This window comes from Felis catus, chromosome B4, assembly GCF_018350175.1.
Source record: "Felis catus isolate Fca126 chromosome B4, F.catus_Fca126_mat1.0, whole genome shotgun sequence".
Classification (NCBI taxonomy): Eukaryota; Metazoa; Chordata; class Mammalia; order Carnivora; family Felidae; genus Felis; species Felis catus.
The window spans coordinates 140354604-140375492 of record NC_058374.1 but is presented as its reverse complement, the minus strand read 5'-3'; the positions used below and the strand labels follow the sequence as shown (position 1 = coordinate 140375492).

Here is a 20889-nt window from a genome sequence, read left to right as displayed (position 1 = left end):
CAGTAAGTGGTAACGGGGTGTTGAGAACAGTTTCAGGGAGCAGCCACGGTCTCGTCCTGAAGTGGACAAGTCTGTTCTCTCCTTAAAAGCAGCACCGGATGTCCCTCCGGTGTGGCACACGCGGGCCGGGTGAAGGATGGGGACGCAGGGGCCGGGGGGTCGGTGCTGCGAGCGGGGTCCTCAGGAGGTGGGCCAGTGCTGCCATCGGACCGACCCACGGCGGGTCTCGCAGTGACCAGGGCCCCTCCCTGGCCCTCCTCCAAAAGTGGGGGGCTGACCTGGGCCCCTGTCATCGCCTGGGGTGCAGGCAAGCGACAGGGTGGGTAGACCCCAGGTGGCCGCTGAGCCCGGAGTGACGCGGCGACCATAAAGCCCGAACCAACCGCTTCCAGGCAGAAAAGAGCCACGTTTCTCTCTTGCTGGAGGCACCCCATCATTTTGTGGCTGCGGGCCTGTGGCTGCTTTCCGAGTTAGGACACCGTGCGTGTCCTTCCAGAGGCACGTACGGCCGGCTGACCGCACTTTTACAGGAAGGGGATCCGCGCAAATCAGAGGGTCCCCCGTGCAGGGTCTGCGCGTTCAGACCGGATGCCCCCAGCGGGCCAGACGCACGCTTCTAACCACAGCCTCGGCCCCAGCTCCCGCCCCCCTGCCGGAGGACGCACACGGGGGTCCAGGCCGAGCGAGCCCAGGCGCGTGTTCGTGCATCTGCCCTGTGCCGGTGTGCCTGTCCCCTCGGGGCCGGTGGGAGGAGGCCAGCGGGGCCGGGAGACAGGCCGGGTCAGGACCTGGGGCCGTCCAGAGGATGCACTAGGTGGTCACCCTGAGACTCGCTCCTTCCCAGGCCAGGCCACGGACGGGACTGCACCCTGCTAAGTCGCAAGGTGAAGCCCTGACCCTCTACCCCCAACGTGTGGGCCCTCGGGGACCGTGCTCTTACGGAAGTCGGGTGACATGAGGTCACGAGGGCGGGGTCCCGGTCCCATAGGACCGGTGCCCGTGTGAGAGCAGACACCGAGTCCCCACTGTCGCTCGGCACCCAGCCCACGAGGACACGTGAGAAGCCAGAGGAGGCCTCTTGCTGGAACCTGAGCCACCGGTGCCCTTGCCTCAAATCCCGGCCCCCAAACGCTTGCTGCTGAAGCTGCCCTGGGGGTGGCATTTTGTCACAGCAGCCTGTGACACGAGGGACCCTCAGCCCTCGGACACACTTCTCATTCAGCTGGAAAGTCAGCACGGAAGACACTGCAGCTGAGAACCGGTGCGGCTCCCCAGGGCAGGGCGGGGACGCGCAGGAGCGGCCGCTGTCCTGGGCCGGACCCTTGGGGGGAGACGCTGGGTGCAGGCGGGAGCCCCTCCCGGGCCCGGCCACGCGGGAGCCAGCGCTTTGCCCAGTGCACCGCCCCCCCCCCTCCCGCCCCAGGCCTCCCTCCTCCTCCACTCATCATTCCTGCCAGGGCCCCACCACGACGTCCTGTCCCGGATACACCATTTTGTCACGGTAAAAGATGGCCCCAAAGCCCTGTTGGAAGCCAGGAGACGGACACCCTAAGCCCGCGGAGCGGCTACGGATTGAGGCACACGCCCGGCCCAATCCCCGGAAATCCTCTGCGTGGCGTCTGGGCGAGGATCCCGACAAGTGTCGGGGAAGCTTCTCTGGGATCAGCGGTGAGGATCGGCGAGGAAGGGGCTTAAGTGTGGATCAAAGGGAATCCGCATCCACGCTCCCCGTCTGTCTCCCTGAGCCGCACCCAGGGAACGCGGTCACCGAGGCTCCGCCACCGGGGAGGCCTGGGCCACCCCAACGCTTGACCGAGGGTCTGAGAGCGAGAACAAGGTGTCTCGGGGACGACGTCCCCTTCGGCGGCGAGAGGACGACGAGGTTCTGCAGGCAAGAAGGCCACGCAGGCGGGGGACTGCGTCATCCAGGAGGGGGCTGCACAGACAGTGCTGAGGGCCGGTCCCGGCTGGGGCTGTGCTGCCCAGGGTGCGGGACACCCCGGGACACGGCCAGACGCCCGAGCTGGCGGGGCCGGCAGAAGGGCCTGGGTTCCATGCTGCACCGCCGTGTGCCGGCCGCGGGGCCTCAGCAGCAGCGTTCGTCCACCCTCGGGCCCGGTCCTCCCAGGGGAGCACGGTGCCGGGCGGAGGAGCAGGTGCCCACACAGGGCTCAGCCTGTCGGCGCTCACGGACACGCATCCCTCACGGTCGGGCCCCCTGCAGCCACTGGGGCTGGCGGCCGTGGACAGACGCTGGGGGAGAGGGCCCCAGCCTCGCGTGCACCCTGAGGACCTCGGGACGCTCCTGTTAGCCTCACAGCAGCTCCCCCTGCCTTGCCAGACCCTCAGCCGAGGCCACGTCACTGCAGTGTGACCCCAGGCTCCTCCTGGGCTCCGTTCACCTTTATGGAAGCAGCCTGGAGGCCGCGGACCCCACCCCTCCACTCCTTCCCGTCACACACGCAGCTCTGAAAGCCGGGAACACGCGGCCCCCCTCGCCGTGTCCACACGGCCGATCACACACGTCCCCGCCTGCTCACATGTGCTCCTGTTCACACGCACGGGAACACGGAGGTCACGCAAATGCACACAGACTCTTAAACGCACGAACACGGGCAAACACCCGTCTGTGCGTCCACGAGTGCGTGCGCACACACACAAGCGGATGCATCGAGCGGCTGACGGCCACCCGTCCCCCACACAGCGTGGTGGCCCAGACGTGTGGGGGGCCGGCCCCGCAGAGGGCACTGGCTGGCCGCTGCTGAGCACACGCCTTCTGTTCGCTGCAGAGCTCAGCTCAGCCGGCCCGAGCCCACTTCCTGCTGGAGGCGGTGGCAGGCACAGAGCTGGCCACCGCATCCCAGGGACACAGGGACCTTTTGTGCCACACGTCACGGTGTCGGTGATGCTGAGGCAGCTCTGGTGCTGGGGAGGGCACCCGCCAGGGGCTGACGGTGCCCCCAGTGGCTGACAGTCAGGGGCCTCAGCCGCGTGGGCAGCTGGGCCCCCGGCTCATCAGGTGTCATCGGCATGTCCCCCGGCCTGTCCCCGGGCCCAGGAGTGCAGGCTTTTCCAGACTGGGGCTGGGGGCCAAAATGGAGCCTCTGATGGGGCACCTGCTCGGCCGTGGGGGTGCCATTGCCCCTCCCTCGGCCCGTCCCCACCTCGCATGGGTCCCCAGAGACGCCCCCAGGCGCCCAGCGCTCGCACCTCCTCTCGCCAGCCGGTCTCGCTCCCCGTGAACACGCTTGCACCTGCCCACACGCACCCCGGGGCGGCTCTGTGCACCTGCTGCTGGCTGGGCGCCTCCCCCTCCCCCGGCAGCGAGCGCTGGGAGCCTCAGGCTGGGGCCCCGAGTGGCTCCCGGCCCCGCTCCAGACTGCCCTCCACGCGGACATCCCAGGGACGCGGGCTCTGCCTCAGGCCCCTGCTGCTTCAGCCCGCTGCAGCCGTGGGCAGCGAGTGGCAGGCCGCTCGGGACACAGCTGGACGGGCATCAGAGGGCCAGAGGGGCAGCGAGGCCATGGTGGGGCGGGTGGCCCTGGTCCGGGGAGAGAGGCCGGGCACTGGGGAGAAAGGTTACAGCGTAGGGCCCGCAGGCGGGGGCCACAGCACTACAGGCGGGGAATTTTCCGGAAGGTCAATTTGCCCGGACAGCGTTCGGGCCGATGGTGAATGGAGCTGAAGACGGGTCAGGACAGCCACAGAGTGACGGGGCCGGACAGGGGGCAGCGGGGACACTTCTGAGAAGAGACGAGGGAGAGACTACCTTCCGGGGAAAGGATAGCCCTTCAGAAACAGAGCGGGACGGCAGCGGGATCGGAGGAGGGGTCCCTACGCAGCCCCCCAGCAACACGGCCTGACCGGCCCTGGGAACACCGGCCCGGCACACGGGCACACGTGCCCCGGAGAAGCCCCTCCTTCCTCCAAGAGATGCGCGAGGGGCCCGGCACCGGGTCCGAGTCAGGCAGCAGGGGACCGTGGACACAGCCGGGAGCTCCTCCCGCCGGCCCCCGACCCCAGCCCGAGCCAGGAAGGGGCGGCTCAGGGGGCTCCCCGCCTGCGGCAGGGCTGGGCGGGGGGACGGGGAATGTCAGGGTGGAGGGTCCAGCCCGCGTCCACTGCTCCGAGCTCACCGAGCTGCACGGCTTCGTGACTGAAGGGCAATCTTCTCGCCCCCGAGAACACTTTACCCTCCCGGAGCAGCCGGAAGCTTCCATCCAGGGCAGAGCCTGGGCTCGTCCGGCTGCTTTGCGAGCGCACCCTGCGGGCCACGGGGTCCCTGGCCCCGTGTGGGGGTGCACTGAGGACCCTTGCTCTCTGCCCCTCAGACAGGGACTCCTGCACAAGGGCACGAAGGCACGGAGCCCTCCCGCCACGCTCCCCGGGTCCCCCACACCGTCCACTGGGCCACCCTCGGGGCCCGCCTGCCAGAGACGCAGGGCTGAGCCGTCCTCTCTGAGCACCGTCCCCCAGGGAGGCAGAGCCCGGCAGGGTCCACTGGAGACGACCACGGCGGCCGTCCTGGCTGGTGTTGGGGCCCCGTGAACGTCTCCTACTGGAATCCCAGACTTTGGGCCCTCGGTGGGGACACGTGCCTCCACTCAGCTACCCTTTTACATCAGGACGATGGCGGTCAGGCAAGCCGTGCTCCTTCCAAGGACCCTTCTAGAAAACACTGGGGACCTGCGCCCGCGGGTGCAGCCTGGCCGTCCTGGAGGGCGCTCTGTGCCTACAAGTGTGCCCCCACTTGCTCCGCAGCCTTGGCACAGGGAGAGGGGGTGGTGCTAAGGCCACACGGTGGGGGGGCACAGCGCCCAGGGCCACAGCACACTGCTGGCTTCCTGCCCGAATGCCCCTGCGGGAGCAGTTCACGAGGAGAGAGCGTGGCAGGACACGGGCACGGCTCGGTCCCCTGCCCCTGTCACGACCGGATCACGCCCATTTAAGGCAGTGCTGGAAGGAGACAGCCTGGGACAGGCGCCGGGAGCCCCTCCCACCAGTGCCCCGGGACAGCTCTGGGGGAAATACGGGGGCTCTGCCCTTACCAGCGGGGTTTCAGACAACATGTGGGCGGTGTCCCCAACTCCACAGCCTCCGGGCAAAGGCAGAAGAAAGTGTCAACGTGGAGCAAACTGGCAGGTGCCACGCCCGAGGATCTCCCCCAAACATCTGCCCTAGAAAAATGCTGCCAATTTAAATGTTATTGGTTCTGCAGTTTTGTTTGTGTTTAATCTGTAAGTGGTTTCAGTCTTTTTCCAGTTTATAGTCTGGTGAGGACGCCCGGCTTGGTGTTTGTTCATATCCCGGCAACGTTATGATAGAAACCATTTAGGTCGGTCGCGAGGGGCCCAGGGAAGGAGTTTTCAAGTGATTTAAGTCTGGGCAACACCCGCTGCCCACCCGCGGTGAGCTGGGCAGAGGAGGAGGCAGAGCCGGGGTGGGAGACTGACGCACGGAGCCTCCGGGACCAGACTGGGGCCGCAGAAGGGAGCCCAGAAGGTTCCGGTCCCGTAGCCCTCACCACCCTCGCCCCGGCCAGAGGGGCTTGGATCTCCTGTGACAGCCCCCTCTGGGGTCTCCCTGCCGTGGCCCCAGCCTAGAGACAGAGGGACCTGGAGGCGGGCGTGTGCTGCGAGCATGGGCTGTGGGGTAGCCTTTCTTTCCCCCTGTCCCTCCGGCCCCTCCATGGGGGAAGCGTCTCCCCTGAGATTCTCATAGATTCCACGTTTGTTGTAGTCGTTCGGGTAACGGAACATCTTAAGTCGCTCGCAGCGTCATGCAGAAACCAGGGCCAGCCCCAAACTCGATTAAGCACCGATCGATCCCTGCCCGCCGCGGGGCCCACCCCTCCCCGGGGCCCGGTCAGCCACTCCTTTCTCCTTCCTCCCAAATGGCCTGTGAAGGGCGGGGTGGAGACTGGCACAAACTGATGTTGGCTCACGGTGGGGCCAGGCCGTGCCTGGAGGATGCTCAGTCCCAATTCTCCTTCTCTGGAGCACATTCCAGAAGCCTCAAAGGCCCAGGAGTCTGGCTGCAAAGTCTTCTCTGCTGCACTACCCCTACTCAGCAGATCTAGCTCCCTCTGGCTCAACAGGCCTCCTCACCACCACCATCACCACCATCATCAACCATCAGCAGCTCCCGGACTGAGCTCTTGTACTGGGCACACTGGCCCCTTCACTCCAAGCACACTTCTTAGCGGAGGCTCTCCGGAACCTCTTTCAGAAAGTGCGGGTTCTGAGGGTTCCCGGGACAAGGAACTGTGAGAAGCTGGGGTTCGTGCCCAGTGGCCAACCCGTAAGTGCCCGCTTGTGGCCTCTGTCACTCCAGGACAGACCTCCTTCTTTTCAGAAGCCCCCCGTGTCCCAGTCTGATACCTCCCCGCTTGTGCCCACGGTGCGGCACGAGCGGAGACTGGTGAGGAATCTCAACCCCGTCGCTGAGGATGTGGACACAGGGGCTCCTACATCTCATTCTTCACAGCCTCCAGCCTCCCTGAGGACAGCTGATGCGGGAAGGCTGCAGAGCTGTGTCGGCACAAACCCACCCGGCTTTCTCCCGTCGGTGGAAAACCCCGCTGGAGGCAGAGATGGTTATGCGGCTGCAGAGGGGGGGCCCAGTCAGCACCCCCAGGCCCCGCAGTGGAGCCCGCGGCATGGGGGGCAGCCAGCCAGGACCTCCTGCCCGCCCTGACTCAGCCGGCGAGGGCCGTGTGTCCTCCCCAGCCTGGGGGGCCTCAGGGCTCGTGGTGGGTGGGAGCAGGACTGGGAGGCAGGAGGCCCGGGTTCGAGTCTCAGCCCTGCCACCACCTGGACTCCTCGAGCCTTTCGATTCGGCTCCTAGTCAGTTTCTCCAAATCGATCAACAGAAAACACGCCGTGCCTGATGCTTGATGCTCTGGAGGGACGTCCAGGTTCTGGCCAGGGCCTGACGCTCCCGCCTCGTGTGTCCCAATGGCAACAGAAGGTAAGCCTGTGTCCTCACCGTACAGACCGCACCCCCAGGGCCTGACCCTGGAGCCGGCGTGAGGCACTGATGTCCCAGCTCACCCAGACGCCTTGCAAATGCTGGGCCAACAGCTGTGGCCCCTGATGTGCCAGCGAACAGCTTAAATGGGGAGCAGCAAGGAAGCGTCTGGGCCAGCACGGGGCCCCCGCTGTGTCGAGTATGTTCCATCGGACAACTGGTCTCGCCCAGAGGCAGGTGGGCGCCGGGGTGGGGTGCACACGAGCACCCGTGCGTGCCCACCCGAGCAGGTGCTCAGCAAACACTGAGGAAATGCCCAGACACACAGAGAGCGAGCCGTCACAAAACCCGACTTCTGACGTGTCGGCTGCTTGTTCGAGTGACCCCAGTAACTCCAGGTGACCCCAAGATCGAAGCGCAGACTTGCCTCCTTGGCCCATAAAGCCCGTGAACGTCCAGCACCCCGCTGCCTGAATCCTGGCCTCCTTATCTCTGTCCTGCCTCCAGAACCTTCTGCCCTGGGCCTGATCACATGTCCCCTCCACCTCCCAGGCCACCCTCTCTCCTGGCTCCCGAGCCCAGGCCAGCATCTGGCCTGCCAGGCCGCCCTCGACGCCCTCACACCCCACACGCAGCCGGCACTGGGGCCTGGAGCCCACACCTCTGGGGGTCCCCGTGTACCCCTGAGCTCACAGAGCGCCCCCCTCACTTCCACCCCTCCCGCGGAGTCCTCGATCAGAACGTTCGTGTTACATGGAGGAATTAGCACGAGACCGGAGCCGGGCGGGACTTTCTCGCCCCAGGAAGACAAGTGGGCACAGACCGCCAGCAGGGGTCTCAGCTGCCCCCGCCTGGGGACCCCCCCCGCCCTGCCCCAGTGAAGATCCGCCACGGCGGCTGGGCCGGGAGCTGAGGTCCCAGGTGATCAGGCTCAGAGCTCCCTTGGACCTAATAACAAGCAGGACGCCGGGCCATTTGCTGAGTTCATTTACAATCCGGGAGGGTAATGGTGCCTTACGCGAGTAATTTCTCACGGATCCTCAAAAGAGCCACGGACTTCGTCTCCCGAAGCGCGTTCTTCTTGGGAAGGCCCAGGAGGCTTTTATTTACTCAGTAAGACTCCCCGAGCACTCGCTCCGTGTGAGCGGGGCGTCCGCACCAGCTCCTGGGCCGCGGCCCCACCGGGAGCAGGAACACCCCCGTCTGGGCCGCGGCTCTGAACCTGGGAACACGACCGCGAGACACAGGGGACACGCTCACGGACCGGGACAAACCACACACGCCGCAGGCCACAGAGAGCCCGAGCCACCCGCTTCAAAGGCGACCACCTGGCTCTCTGGCCAACGACTTCTCTAGAAGTGGCATCGTCTGGACAAGCACGTAAGGTGAGGCCCCGTGAGGAGCAGAAAACGAGGAAATGCCATCATGGACCCCTCGCTAATGAGGGAAAACTCGGATTTATGACCTCATTAAGCCTCAGAACCCTCCTTCAGGAGGGAGCATGGGCCCCTTTCACAGACAGGAATACTGAGGCCTGGGAGTTCCCCTCTCCTGCTCCCCCCTCTGCTACCAGGTGCGAGCCATCCTCTGAAGGCACCCCCACCCCACCATCACCACTCCTGAAGCCCCCCAGGGGGCCAGGGTGAGGGGCGCTGCAGGTACCCAGGCCCAGACTCTTCTGAGCCCCATCCTCATCCCTCCCCCCATGCTCAGGCAGTGTAAGTCCTACCCGTGTTTCCCCTAATGTCCTGCGCCCCTGCCTCTCCTGCCCCCTAGGTCTCCCTCCGTCTGCACAGCCACCCCCTCTCCTGGAAACCCTTCTCCGCTACCCCTCCACCTTCCGCCTCTCCCCCTGGGACGGCCCGGCCGCTCCCTGCTGTCCCTGTGGTGGGCCGTGGGAGGGCTTCTGATGACCCCAGACCCGGGACTGTGCGGGACCCCTCAGTGCTCTGCTGAGGTCCCCGGGGGGCGAGGGGACAAGGGATGGAGGGATGAAGACACAGGACAGGAAGGCGCCCGGCCCACCTGGCCCAGGTGGTCACAGATGCTCAGAGACATAGAGTCTGGGCAGGCGTGGACCCTGCGTGGCAACCCCGTGCCCGCTCGCCTCGCCTCCCTGGCGACACCAGCCCGGGACTGGGTTATACACCCAGATTTCACTCCTCAGATTTCATTCCTACCCATCAGGGGTCCTCCGGAGGCGGGGCTGAGGGTCAGAGTGGACCCCAGTGGAACCTCCTCACCAGAGCCGCGGCACTTCCTATAGCGGTCAAGCTGCCGACCACGTGTGCACACGTGAGTTGAGCCGTGCAGCCGTGCATTTGTGTGCGTGCACACGGGTGTGATGCGCACACGTGTGTGCATGTGTGTGTGCGTCCCTGTCTGTGGGGTCTGAACGTTCTGGTCCAGGACCCGAGCCGCACGTGACGAGGGAAGTCCGGGGCCAGCTACACCCCGCCCGGCGGGAAGGACGCGGAGGCTCCCTCCTCGTTTGCTGGCACCAATACGCTTCGGCCCAATCCCCGTGAACGACGGCAGCCCCGCCAGGCCCCTCGCCCACCCCCGAGCCAGAGGAGACAAAGATATGACCCCGAGGGACCCGAGTCTGGCCGGCGGTGGCAGGTGTGGACAGCAGGCCCCGCGGCGAGCACGCTCCCGGCTCCGGCCTGGACAGATGGACGGGGACAGACGTGCTAATTTGCCTGGGGACCGTGGAGACCGCACCGCCGCGCTCAACGCCAGACTCTTCGCTGCTCACAAACCGCACGGCTCCCTTCAGAATAAACCGTTTCTTCGTTCCCATTAACATATGAATCTGCTTGCTTTACTCGACAGCTTGGAAAAATGAATCATCCAGAACAAAGCCAGTGGGGCTGCAGGAGAGCTCCGGCCACGTCCTCCGACGGGATCCCCGACAGACCCTGTCCCACCGAGGTGGGGGGGCGACCCTCCCCGGCAGGTCTGACCCAGAAGGGTACACCCCCCCTTGTCCCGCTGGGGTCAGATCACACACCGGGAAAGGGGCAGCTGACGCTTAATACACAGGCACACGTACTGATTACAGGTACACGCACACACTGACCCACAGGAGCCAAACGTAAGTGGGACATCCCAGGGTTCCAGAAAAATCTACCGTAGGGAGAGCTGATGTAGACCGTGAGGTCTTAACTGAGACAGGATCCCTGTAGCGAACGTTCTGGAAGGGGAGGGGTGCCCTGGGCTCCCCACTGCTCTGCTCCACGGGGCGGTGCGTTAAGGCCCCTCCTGGCAGGGAGGCCCACGGGGCTGGAAGGTCAGAGGGTGCCCTGGGTGGCTTAAGGCCGCCCCCCAAAAACCCACCTTCAGCCGGCCCTCCCTGGGCAGCTTGGTGCCGGGGCAGAGGAGTCAGGTGAGCACTGCCCTGGCACAGCGAGGTGCAGCCTGGCCCGTGGAGGGCCGGGGGCCTTGTGGAGAGGAGTCTGTACGTCCAGACCCCCCTGGTGGGCTACAGGTCTCCTGCCTGCGCCCCCTGCGGGGTCAGCCACACGGGGCTCAGGATGATACAAACAAGCAGAGTATCCTCAGAGATGCCCCCGAGCTTAAGGGAGAAACCCATTTGCTCTCAGCCCCAGAAGCACCTTCTGTGCTCCAGAAATTCTGCTTTGAAACGTCAGTGCCCAAACACATCAGGTGAGCACACAGCGGGGGAAGGAGCGGGGCCACCCGGCCCTTGGGGAACGCCACCACCGGCTGCTGGGGACAGGCATGAGGCCCAAGGACACGGGGATGCCTCGCGGGTCCTCACAGGGACGTCCGTGCGCGGTGAGTGTTACAACCGCTGGGATCACCCCCAGGAAGGCCCGACTCCCTCATCGTTACATCACAGAGGGGGACACGGAAGCTCGGGGGGGGGGGTCACGAAACGTGCCAGGGTCCCACGGCTGCCAAGTGACCCCGCGGGGAGCTGGGCTGGGGCAGCCTGAGCAGAGCCCCGTGCTCTCTGGATCCGTGTGGCCCTTGGGCAGGAGCCTGGAGGCAAGGGCACGGCGGGAGGAGGAAGGGAGGCTTGTCCGAGAAGGACCACATCTGGGGCAGTCCCGCGGGCCTGTGTCCAGTGGGGCCGCCACAGCGGGGCTCCCTTGCCACCTGCCAGACGGACGTCTGCACAGCAAGGTGGAGTCGGGGACGGTGAGCGGGTGGAGGTGGAGCAAACGGAACCGGGCAGAGTGGATGCCAGCAAGGGACAGCCCGGCCCAGCCAGGGGCGGGGGACAGGCCTCAGGAAGAGACCAGGCTCTTGGCCCCCGGTCTCACTCTGCGTCTCTCTCCCCTCCCCCACACCGGACGCAGTCAGAGCTCCCGGCCGCTCCGCCGTCCCCCTCCTCTGCCCGGTGCTGCCGCGGTGCAGCACCCCGTTCCGATGGCACTTCGGCTGCTTGTGCCTCCAGCTTAACGCTACTACAAACACACCCGTCTTCCCTTCCTTTGAATTATTTTCTCAAGACAAATTTCTAGGAGTGGAATGATGGGATCGAGGGTCTGGGCATTTCCATGGCCCTGGATGCGTCCCGCCAGGCTGCTCACGGAATGGATTCCGCCCTGAACGCGGCCCCTGCACAGCTCTGAGGACGCCTGTCTTTCCCACGGGAGCTCCGGCCCAGAGTCACGTCCTGCGCTCGGCGTGCGAGTGTAGACGGGAGTGGGGTCCCAGGGCAGCCTGAAGAAACACGTCCCATCAATAAGCCGACCTGGGGTGGAAGTTCGTGCAGCTAAGTGCACGGGAGCAGACGCCGTTCTGAGAGTCACACGTGAGAGACGGCGGCCCCTGCCCTCTGTGGACTCAGGGCTACGAGGGGCCAGAGACTCTGGGAGGCAGAGGGCGTGTGCCTCCCTCCCACCCTATCAGCACCCAGGCTGCACGGCCTGAGTGGCGCCTTGTCCCAGCCCTGTGCCGTCCCCACGGCAGGAAGCATCTGGCGGGGGTTGCGAATGAGGGTCTGGGGTCCCGGGTCTCCCACTGTGGTGGGTCACCAGATGATCTGGGAGCATCCGACCCCCGAGGGAGCTTCAGGCCACACTGTGGGCTCAGGGTGGCTCCTGATCCCCACCTGCCTGGGAACTGCTCCCCCCCAGACACCTGCAGACCCTCACAGTGGTCTCCACCACGGAAGCCGGTGAAGAGGGAGATACACCCAGGGGCACCGGGGTGGCACAGGCAGTGAAGCATCCAGCGTCCGCTCAGGTCATGATCTCACGGTCCGTGGGTTTGAGCCCTGCGTCGGGCCCTGTGCTGGCAGCTCGGAGCCTGGAGCCTGCTTGGGATCCTCTCTCCCTCTCTCTGCCCCTCCCCCACTTGTGTTTTCTCAATTTCTCAACATGAATAAATGAACTTGAAAAAGGGAGACATCCACATCTCTCTACCTGTTACCTATCATCCATTCTATCTACTCTGTCCATCATGTATCTATCGATCAACCCATCTATTTACCTTGACTTACCTGTCTACCGATCTGTCTATGGGTCAACTTACGTGCCTACCTATTGATGGACTGGTCTACCCGTCTGTCTGTCTGCCTGTCGATCCGTGTGTCCATCACCAAAGCCCCCATGCGCTCATCGGCCCCCCTCAGCGTCCAGCCGTCGCAACAGCCGCGCGTCTGCAGTGCTGGTTTGCAGTGAGCCAGGCCGATGCCACCACAACGGAGAGGATTAATTTCGCCCCCTGGCCTCTGCCCCAGTGTCAGGCTGCAGCTGAGGGGGGACAAGGGGCGCGGGAGGGAGGGGAGCCTGCAGGCTGTGCCCAGGTCCAGGGCCCATCCCTGGTCCGGCTCCCAGTGCAAGGCCTGCCTGGCAGCATGTGGGCTCCAGCCCGGCCCAGGGCAGAGAGGCATGGGGCCCGGCGTCCCATGGGCCCCACGGGGGAGGTCTTGCTAGGCTGAGTCGGAGAAGGGACAGGGGACGTGGCCACACCCAGCAATCCTAAGTCCTTTACAGAGTGCCCGGTCCAGGTGACGGCGGATGGGCTCACTGTGGCACACGGGCAGTGCACCGATGGGGGTCCACGTGGTGCTGGGTGACCGGAGCTGGCTGTCACCATCACACAGAACCGAGCCAGCAGAAGGGCGGCCACCACGCCAGGGGACAAGGGAGAAAATCGGGAGGTGCCAGAAGGGGTCAGGGAGGGATCATGCACAAACTCTCACGCAGAGCCTTGCTCTCCCTCTCTTAGCCTTCTAGAATCTTCTGTGACCTGTGCAGTCATGCTCCTGGTCTGGGATTCGTGCCCTCGCCAGTGTGCCCATCATTTACATCGAGGGGGCTGACAGCACGTGAGTCTGTATGAGTCGCCTGCCCGTGTGCCCTCACTGCTGCACCAGCCCCCACCCCCCACCCCTCACTCAAGACGGGCACAGACCTTCATCAACTAGTTTGCAAAGGTGTCCCACAGACCCCGTCCCGCTGGATCCTCAAGGGGCCACAGCAGGAAGCTCGCTCCCTGCTCACAAAGGCGAAGTCGGCCCCAGCGCTAACTCACGAGCCAGCAGGAGCTGGACCTCCGCGGCCTGGGGGTCTCGGCGTCCGTGTGGCCGGGGAGCCGACACTCAGGGTTCTGCCTCGTCTGGGGGGTGGGGCCTGGCCCGAGTCCCTGAGCTGCTCCGGGTCGTCTTGGTTACAGGAGGGAGACGGAGAGCTCGCAGCCAGCGCCCCTGCAAAACATCTGTGACGCCCGGCCTCGTCACTCACAGGCAGGTGCTGCTGGCCGTTCCCCGGGCTCCTCAGACGAGGCGGAAGGCCCATGGGCTCCGGCCTCAGATAAACCCATCAGGAGCAAGTGGGATAGCAGTGGGCGCAGCTCGGCCTCCGGGACCCCTGAGCTCAAGCGGGGGCTCTGCCTTCTGGGCAAAGAGGGCCACGAACGCTCACTCAGGCTGAACCCAGTGTCTCCTGCCTCAGGGACACGGGCCTGTCCTTAGGAGCATAGAGCCAATAGTCTAAGAACATCCTACACCAGAGAAAGCGCTGGCCATGGGGTGTCCACAGGGCAGTGGAGGCTCAGAGCAGACCCTGGGCCAGCCGGGAGGGCTTCCTGGAAGAGGTGAGATTAAAGGAGTGAACTGGCCACAGCGAAGAGGGAGACAGGGCGCTACGGGCAGAGAAAGGGGACCTGAAGCTCCGGGGCAAGTGTGTGGTCACTGCTGTGAGCTTGAAGCATCGCAGAGACACAGGAAGCTCCGTGTACTTGGGCGGCTACAGAGGCCAGGGGGGCAGAGGCCGGCACTGGGGCGGGGGCAGTACACTGGGTGACCAGGCCCCCGGGGCAGGTCCCACCAGTGTCTTAGAAGGGCCATGGTCCTCCAGGCCATGCAGGGAGCTAAGCAAGGGCCTGAGGGCTCAGAGTCCATTAGCCAGGTCCCCCCGAGGCCTGCCGAACCCCACGCGGACCCTCAGGCGGCACTTTCTGGAATGTGGTGCCTATTCTAGGTGGGCTCTCCTGGGGTTACGGCACGTTCGGCCAGCACCTGGTCAGGGAGTCAGCCTGCCCAGGCCCGTTTCCTGAACAGGAGGGGGTGGAGAGGAGGGAGCACCACACCCTGCAGCCCTGGCTAGGAGCCCCCACCTTGTCAGAGAGAAGGGGGCTTGTTCCGGCAGCTTCCCTGGCCCGCCAGCCCGAGGGCAGGCGCTGGGATGTATCCACGGTGCCATGAGGGGGGCAGGGGAGGGACAGCTCCCCACCCGCCGACCCCAGCTCCCCAGCGGGTGAGCCCCGGCCAGGAGATGCGGAGAAGGCAGCATCTAGCTGCAGGCGGAGTGTGGGCGAAATTCCCGTGCTTTGAGGAGGCTCCCCTTCTGACAGACGGCACATCATCAGGAGCGTCTGACTCCCCACGAGCATCCCTGCGCCCCGGCCCACCTCCTGGAGAACCCGCGTCCCAGGGCAGAGAGCACCCTGCCAGCGGCCAAGGGAAGCGTCTAGCTAGAGGCTCGGAGGTGCTGGGATTGGAACAGAGGGAGGCGCGGAGCAGGCAGGAAGGACAGTGGCCCCCAGTCAGACCAAAGCAGCCTGGGTGCCCGGGGGGAGTCCCGGTGAGTGGCCAGGACGGGCCGGGCGTCCGCATTTCTAAAGCCCCGCCCGGGAGACTCCGACGTACCCCTCGGGGCCACAGGGGTGACCTGGGTTCCAAGGCAAGAGCCAGTGCATTGAACCAGCTGGGCCTTCGTTGAGCAAAGCAACCCCGACGCAAAGGCAGCTGACGGAGCGACACGCACACCCTCACGTTACCGTCGAGTCTGTGCGGACGACTTGCTCGCGTTTTCGTAAAAGTCATCGGGGGCTTGGCCCTCTCCGCTGGGCTAAGTGAACTCTCCTGAACCCTGAGACCCTGAGGGTGCAGGAGGGCAGGCGGGCCAAGGAGGCCTGGCCAGGCAGGGTCGCCCGACCCTGGACCAGGAGGGCAATGCGCTAACGCCCCCCCAGCCAGAGGCGGACAGAGGTGGAGAGCATCCCCCGCGCGTCCCCCAGCCTTGTGCCTCCCGTCTGCAGTTGAGCGCCTGTGAGCGCCAGGTCGCGGGAGGGATGCTGGGGACGGGGGCGGGAAGGGCCCACAGCAGCCAGTGCACGGTGCTGGGGCGTGTCCACACCCGCTTCGGACACCAGGATGCACTGTTTCCCAGGAGCAGGCGAGGTCGAGAATCTCCCTTTAACCCCATATGCTAAGAAGGCAGGCCGGGGGCTCCCCCGCCCCACAGCCGGGGGTGGAGCGGGCTTGCTCACGGCCACGGTCTGCGAGGGAAGCAGGGCCTGGACCCGCCTGAGGCTGGCCCTCCGCAGCCCGAGGCCCAGAAGGCAGGAAGCAAAGGGCATGTGCCCCCCCGCCCCCCAGGGCTGCCCGGCGCGGGCCCCTTCCATCGCTCAGGGGAAGAAAAATTCGGCAAACCCGAGATCACATCTTAAAATTAGACAAAATTTTCTTTCTACGACTTCGAGACAGCATAATCTAGCGCGAAGGGTCTCAATAATTATTTTTTCTTTAAATAGTTACAGGGGAATGTATTAATTTTCAAGATGGTCCTCTGATTAGCGTGATTCATTAGCTGCCTAGGACTATCCTGCGGCACAGGAACGGGAAGGCTCGCTTTGTGATTCGCGCTGAGCCACAGCAGTGGAAGACACTCCAAACGCGGGTAATCAAATTGGATTGAGGGGCAGAAGGAGGGAAAGAAACACAGTTGTCACGTGCTAGCTGCTTCATTATTTCATTAGGATTAAGAAATGTAAGTAGAGGGGAAAAAAAGGCCACTGCAATCATTTTTTTCTTGGGCAAATTCCCACAAGTTGACAGGAGCTACTCAACGGGCAGGACAAGAGAGGCAGCCGGGTTTTAATTTCAGGGTGTGGAGAGGAAAGCGTCTCCCTCAGGCTCCGGGAAGCAGAAGGGATCCTGTTGGGGGAGCTGAACCGCGAGGGGACAGCCCCCTTCCTTCCTTCAGGGCTGGGACATCCCTTCACTTAGGCCAGCGGGCGGCCGCGTGTGCTGTGGGTGTCAGGCTCTGGGAACAAGCAGAGGTGGAAACAGCGCGGAGGCGGGTCCTGCCTGAACAGGGGAGACGGGGGTCACGGCAGGGAGGGACTGAGGACAACGCTGCTTCCTTGGGGAAGCCAGTGCCCTGCCAGGACTCAGACTCAGCCCTATTCACAGAGGTCTCATTCACTGTGGAGCCCACAGAATATTCAGGAAGCCATCCTCTGTCTATCCCTCCGCCTACATATCCATCTATCCACTCACCCATCCATCTTTCCACCCAGCCATCCATCCATACATCTACTCACCCATCCGCCATCCAAATATGCAACTACCCATCCATCTACCCATCTATTCACCACCTACCCACCCACCTAGCCCCTCATGCATCCATCCATCCATCCATCATCCATTAATCTATCCATCCATCCATCGGTCCATCCACCTACCATCCATCTTTCCACCCATCCATCCATCCATCCATCCACTCACCCATCTGCCATCCAAATATGCAACTACCCATCCATCTACCCATCTATTCACCAACCTACCCACCCACCTAGCCCCTCATGCATCTATCCATCCATCATCCATCCATCCATCCATCCATCCATCATCCATTAATCTATCCATCCATCCATCGGTCCATCCACCTACCACCCATCTTTCCACCCAGCCATCCATCCATCCATCCACTCACCCATCCGCCATCCAAATATGCAACTACCCATCCATCTACCCATCTATTCACCAACCTACCCACCCACCTAGCCCCTCATGCATCTATCCATCCATCCATCCATCCATCCATCCATCCATCATCCATTAATCTATCCATCCATCCATCGGTCCATCCACCTACCACCCATCTTTCCACCCAGCCATCCATCCATCCATCCACTCACCCATCCGCCATCCAAATATGCAACTACCCATCCATCTACCCATCTATTCACCAACCTACCCACCCACCTAGCCTCTCATGCATCTATCCGTCCAGCCATCCATCATCCATTAATCTATCCATCCATCCATTGGTCCATCCACCTACCATCCATCCACCCACCCATCCATCCATCATCCACCCACCTGTCCATCTGTCCACCCCAACCTTTGGTGTGCTGAATGCTGTGAACCCCTGAACTTGCTTTCCTTCCCCCCAGTGGTCAGAGATGGGTCCTTAGACGGGGTCATGCCTGCTGGTAAGGGCCAATGAACCCACCCCTCAGGAACGCCTCCCTCCTGTCCTCTGCTGACTCGACAGCATGCACAGCCTGGGTGCGGTCAAGACCAGGGCTCTAGACTTCCAGCCCCTCCCCTCCTCTGACCTCGTCCTGCACTCCACAAGGAAGGTCGGCGGGTGGTGATGGAGGGCATGGGGCATTCCGTCTGCGGCCCTTTCTGGCTGGGAGCAGAACCGTAAGGCAGCAGCCTGTGGGCATCTGTGGAGGTGCAGACGTGGAGTGCAGGGACTTGGGGTCCCCACTGTAATGGGGGGAACCACCAGAGGTCCATGAAACCAAGGACCCCAGCGGTTCCTGGAGAGTTTTCTCCAGACCCAGCATCTCCGTCTTCCAGTGGCTCTGCCCTCTCCTGCTTGGTGTGGCCTGTGTGGGGCTGGTGGGGGGGAGGAGGCGCTGACCATCTCAGGACCCTCACTGTGCCCACAGGAAGGAGGCCAGGCTGGCAGGTCCTGGACACTCTGGAGCCATGGCTGGTCCCCTCTCGGCACAACAAACTTGCTCCCCCGGGGAGCCCTCGGCGCCTAGAGCTCTGAGCCGGGCAAGGGCCACATCTCTGGACTTGACTTAAGTCACATGATGGAACAAGGGCCCTTCACGGAACTGTTACCGGAAGGTTCCCAGAAGCCCGTCCCGCTCACCCTTCCCAGGAAGGCAGGCAACAGGCTTCTCCAGCGGACACCTGTTTCTGGGCTCAGTGCTGCCTGTCTCTGTGTCCCCCTGAACCCTGCTGCCCTGCCCTCGGGAAGCTCCATGGGTCGCTGTCCCACAGGCCCCCGTGGCCCCCGCAGGGGCCTGGAAGGGGCCACGTCTTGTCCCCGTCCCAGGAAAGCCAGTGCTGCCTTGCTGTCACGTCACGCAAGGAGGCCCAAGGGTCACGGCCCCCGGAAAACGAGGAACTCGAGCAAAAGACTGACGGTTCTTTCCGAAGCGGCTGTGACACGAAGGCTCGGACGCAGCAGGCTGGCCGGCCTGGAGGTGGGGGCCCAGGGCAAGACGCCTCGGTGCTGGCTGCGGGACGTGACCCGGAGCCCTGGGCACGCGTGGGGTCGTGGGCCTGGGCCTCGGTCAGGGCCCTGCAAACGCGGCGCCGTGGCCTCGCCCGGAAGGGGGACACGTGGCTCCCGCTGGAAGAAGCGTGCAGGCACGAGGCGCCCGTGCGGGTCGGCCACCCGGTCTGCACCGCCAGCCTGGCTCACGTCCACACCCGTCCGAGGTTGCCGGTTCGCCAGGAGGGTCGGGTCCGTGATTCGACTGCTGGCAGCTGGGGCTGCCGCTGTGTAACTGAAGTTCGTCAGTCAGAGACCCCAAGGGAAGGAGGCTGGTGCTCCCACAACCACCAGCTGCAGGGCGCAGTGAATCCCTACGGAAGGAACCCGCCGTGGCTTCGGGCGTGGACGGGGCAGCCGTGAGCTGTTGCTGAGAACGTGAGCTGGGCCCCGACACTCGACAGAGCCCAGTGGGGGCACGGACACACAGACCACGCCCGAAGCAGAGTTGCCCCCACTTTGTCCCCACGTGGAACCTCTGTGGTGGTTGCCCTGAGCCCTGGACGGGTCGTCACGGGTGACAGGCGGTCCTGACAGAGCGTGCAGTCTCCAGGGGACACGGGACGCGGAACACACACCAAGGACAGCGCTGCCAGACCCAGGTGCCCCCAGCCCAGAGACGCAGCGGCTCTCAGGGCCACCCACCCTCCCACCAGCGCCCTCCCAGCTGCGTCGGGGCTGGGACTCTTCACAAACGGGTCGCTGCAGCCCTAAGGGGCAGGTGTAGTGACAGGCACCCGATAGGTGAAGGCCTTGGGCTGGGAGGTCACGTCTGTCATCCCGGCAGGGGCAGAGCTGGGCTCCCGCGGGCCGTGGTGTCGGGAAGTCAGGCTGCTGGACATGTCAGGAGGACAGCACTGAGCGTGTGACATCTGCTGTCCCCAGACAGGGACCACGGGAAACCGAGGACTGCTCTGGGAGCCACGGTCACGTCCTGGAAGGTCCAAGGGATGCTCACGGCCATCCCCATCCGTGGGGGGGCCGGGGACCGGCCTGGTGCTGGGCCTCGTCCCCTCGAGTCCAGACACGGACCAGGTCTGAGGTCAGGACAAGGAGAGACAGGAGAGGGAACAACGTCCGATTCCCCGAGGAGGAGGCGGGTACACGGCGGCCTTAGGTGAGCGCTCAGCGGCAACGCCTGGGAGTCCATTTGCAAGAGGATTCACGAAGCCGGCCCTCACTCCGTGGTGGCACTGAAGAGAGACGCGGGAGGGCGTCGAGAGGTGGGAAGGGGACGCCATCGGAATGCTGCGTGCAGGCCCCGGGGCGCAGGCGCCGAGGGGACGCCTCCAGCAGTGGTGACGTGGGGCCCTCGGAGGGGCCAGAGCCAGGGCTGAGGCGGGGGAGGGGACTCGCGGCCCAGGTGCCCTGTGTGCGGAGCCAGGGGAGCAGGTGGGGCCAGGGCACCTCCAGGGACGGGCTTCATGCGGCCAGGGTCCCGGGGCCGCTGTGACAGCACCACACAAGGGTGGCCCAGAGCAACAGGAACTTACCGCCCACGGTTCTGCAGCGGGATGTCCGGGACCATGGTGTGGGCAGGGCCGTGCTCCCTCTGGGGCTCCGGGGGAGGGTCCTCTTCCAGCTCCCGGTGGGGGTGCCACCCCTGGCCTTGCTGGTCTCCGAGACCGTCCCTCTGATGTCTCTCCAGCTGTGCCCTGCGCGGCCTCTTCCATCTGCGCCTCTGTCTTCCTGAGATGCCTCCCTCTTCTCACAGAGATTTAGGGCCCAGGCTAAGGAGCGCATCCTGACCCGTTTCCCCGCACGGCCATGTGAACAGGTCCCGGGGCTCAGAACACAGAGTGTGGTGTGGGCCACGTGCCACGCTGTGTCTCCCATCCAGAGAAAGGCCCCTCGGCTGTGGGACGGTGGCCCGACCTGTGTGCTCAGCTGCCCGGAATCCGAGATCGGTGAGCTCAGCCCCCGACCCCGGGAGAGGGTGCTGGTGTTTGACCAGGCGCGTGTGTTTGACCAGGCTGTGTTTGGACAACACGCCCGGATCCGCTGTGTTTGCAAAACCCATAGGCGACTCCAAACTCAACTCAAGCAACTTTATGCGCACGTCTTATCCTGGAATCTGAGATAGGCGTCTGTATCGGAAGCTGTTTGTCTGGGTTTTAAACGTTTCAAAGCT

At 64.4% G+C, this 20889-nt stretch overlaps 1 protein-coding gene across 2 annotated transcripts in view; it reads right to left on the bottom strand.

Annotated features, from left to right (window-relative positions):
• The window catches only part of TAFA5 (TAFA chemokine like family member 5), a 191756-nt gene that overhangs the window by 36274 nt on the left and 134593 nt on the right, over positions 1–20889 (bottom strand). The gene's annotated exons all lie outside the window — the stretch shown is intronic.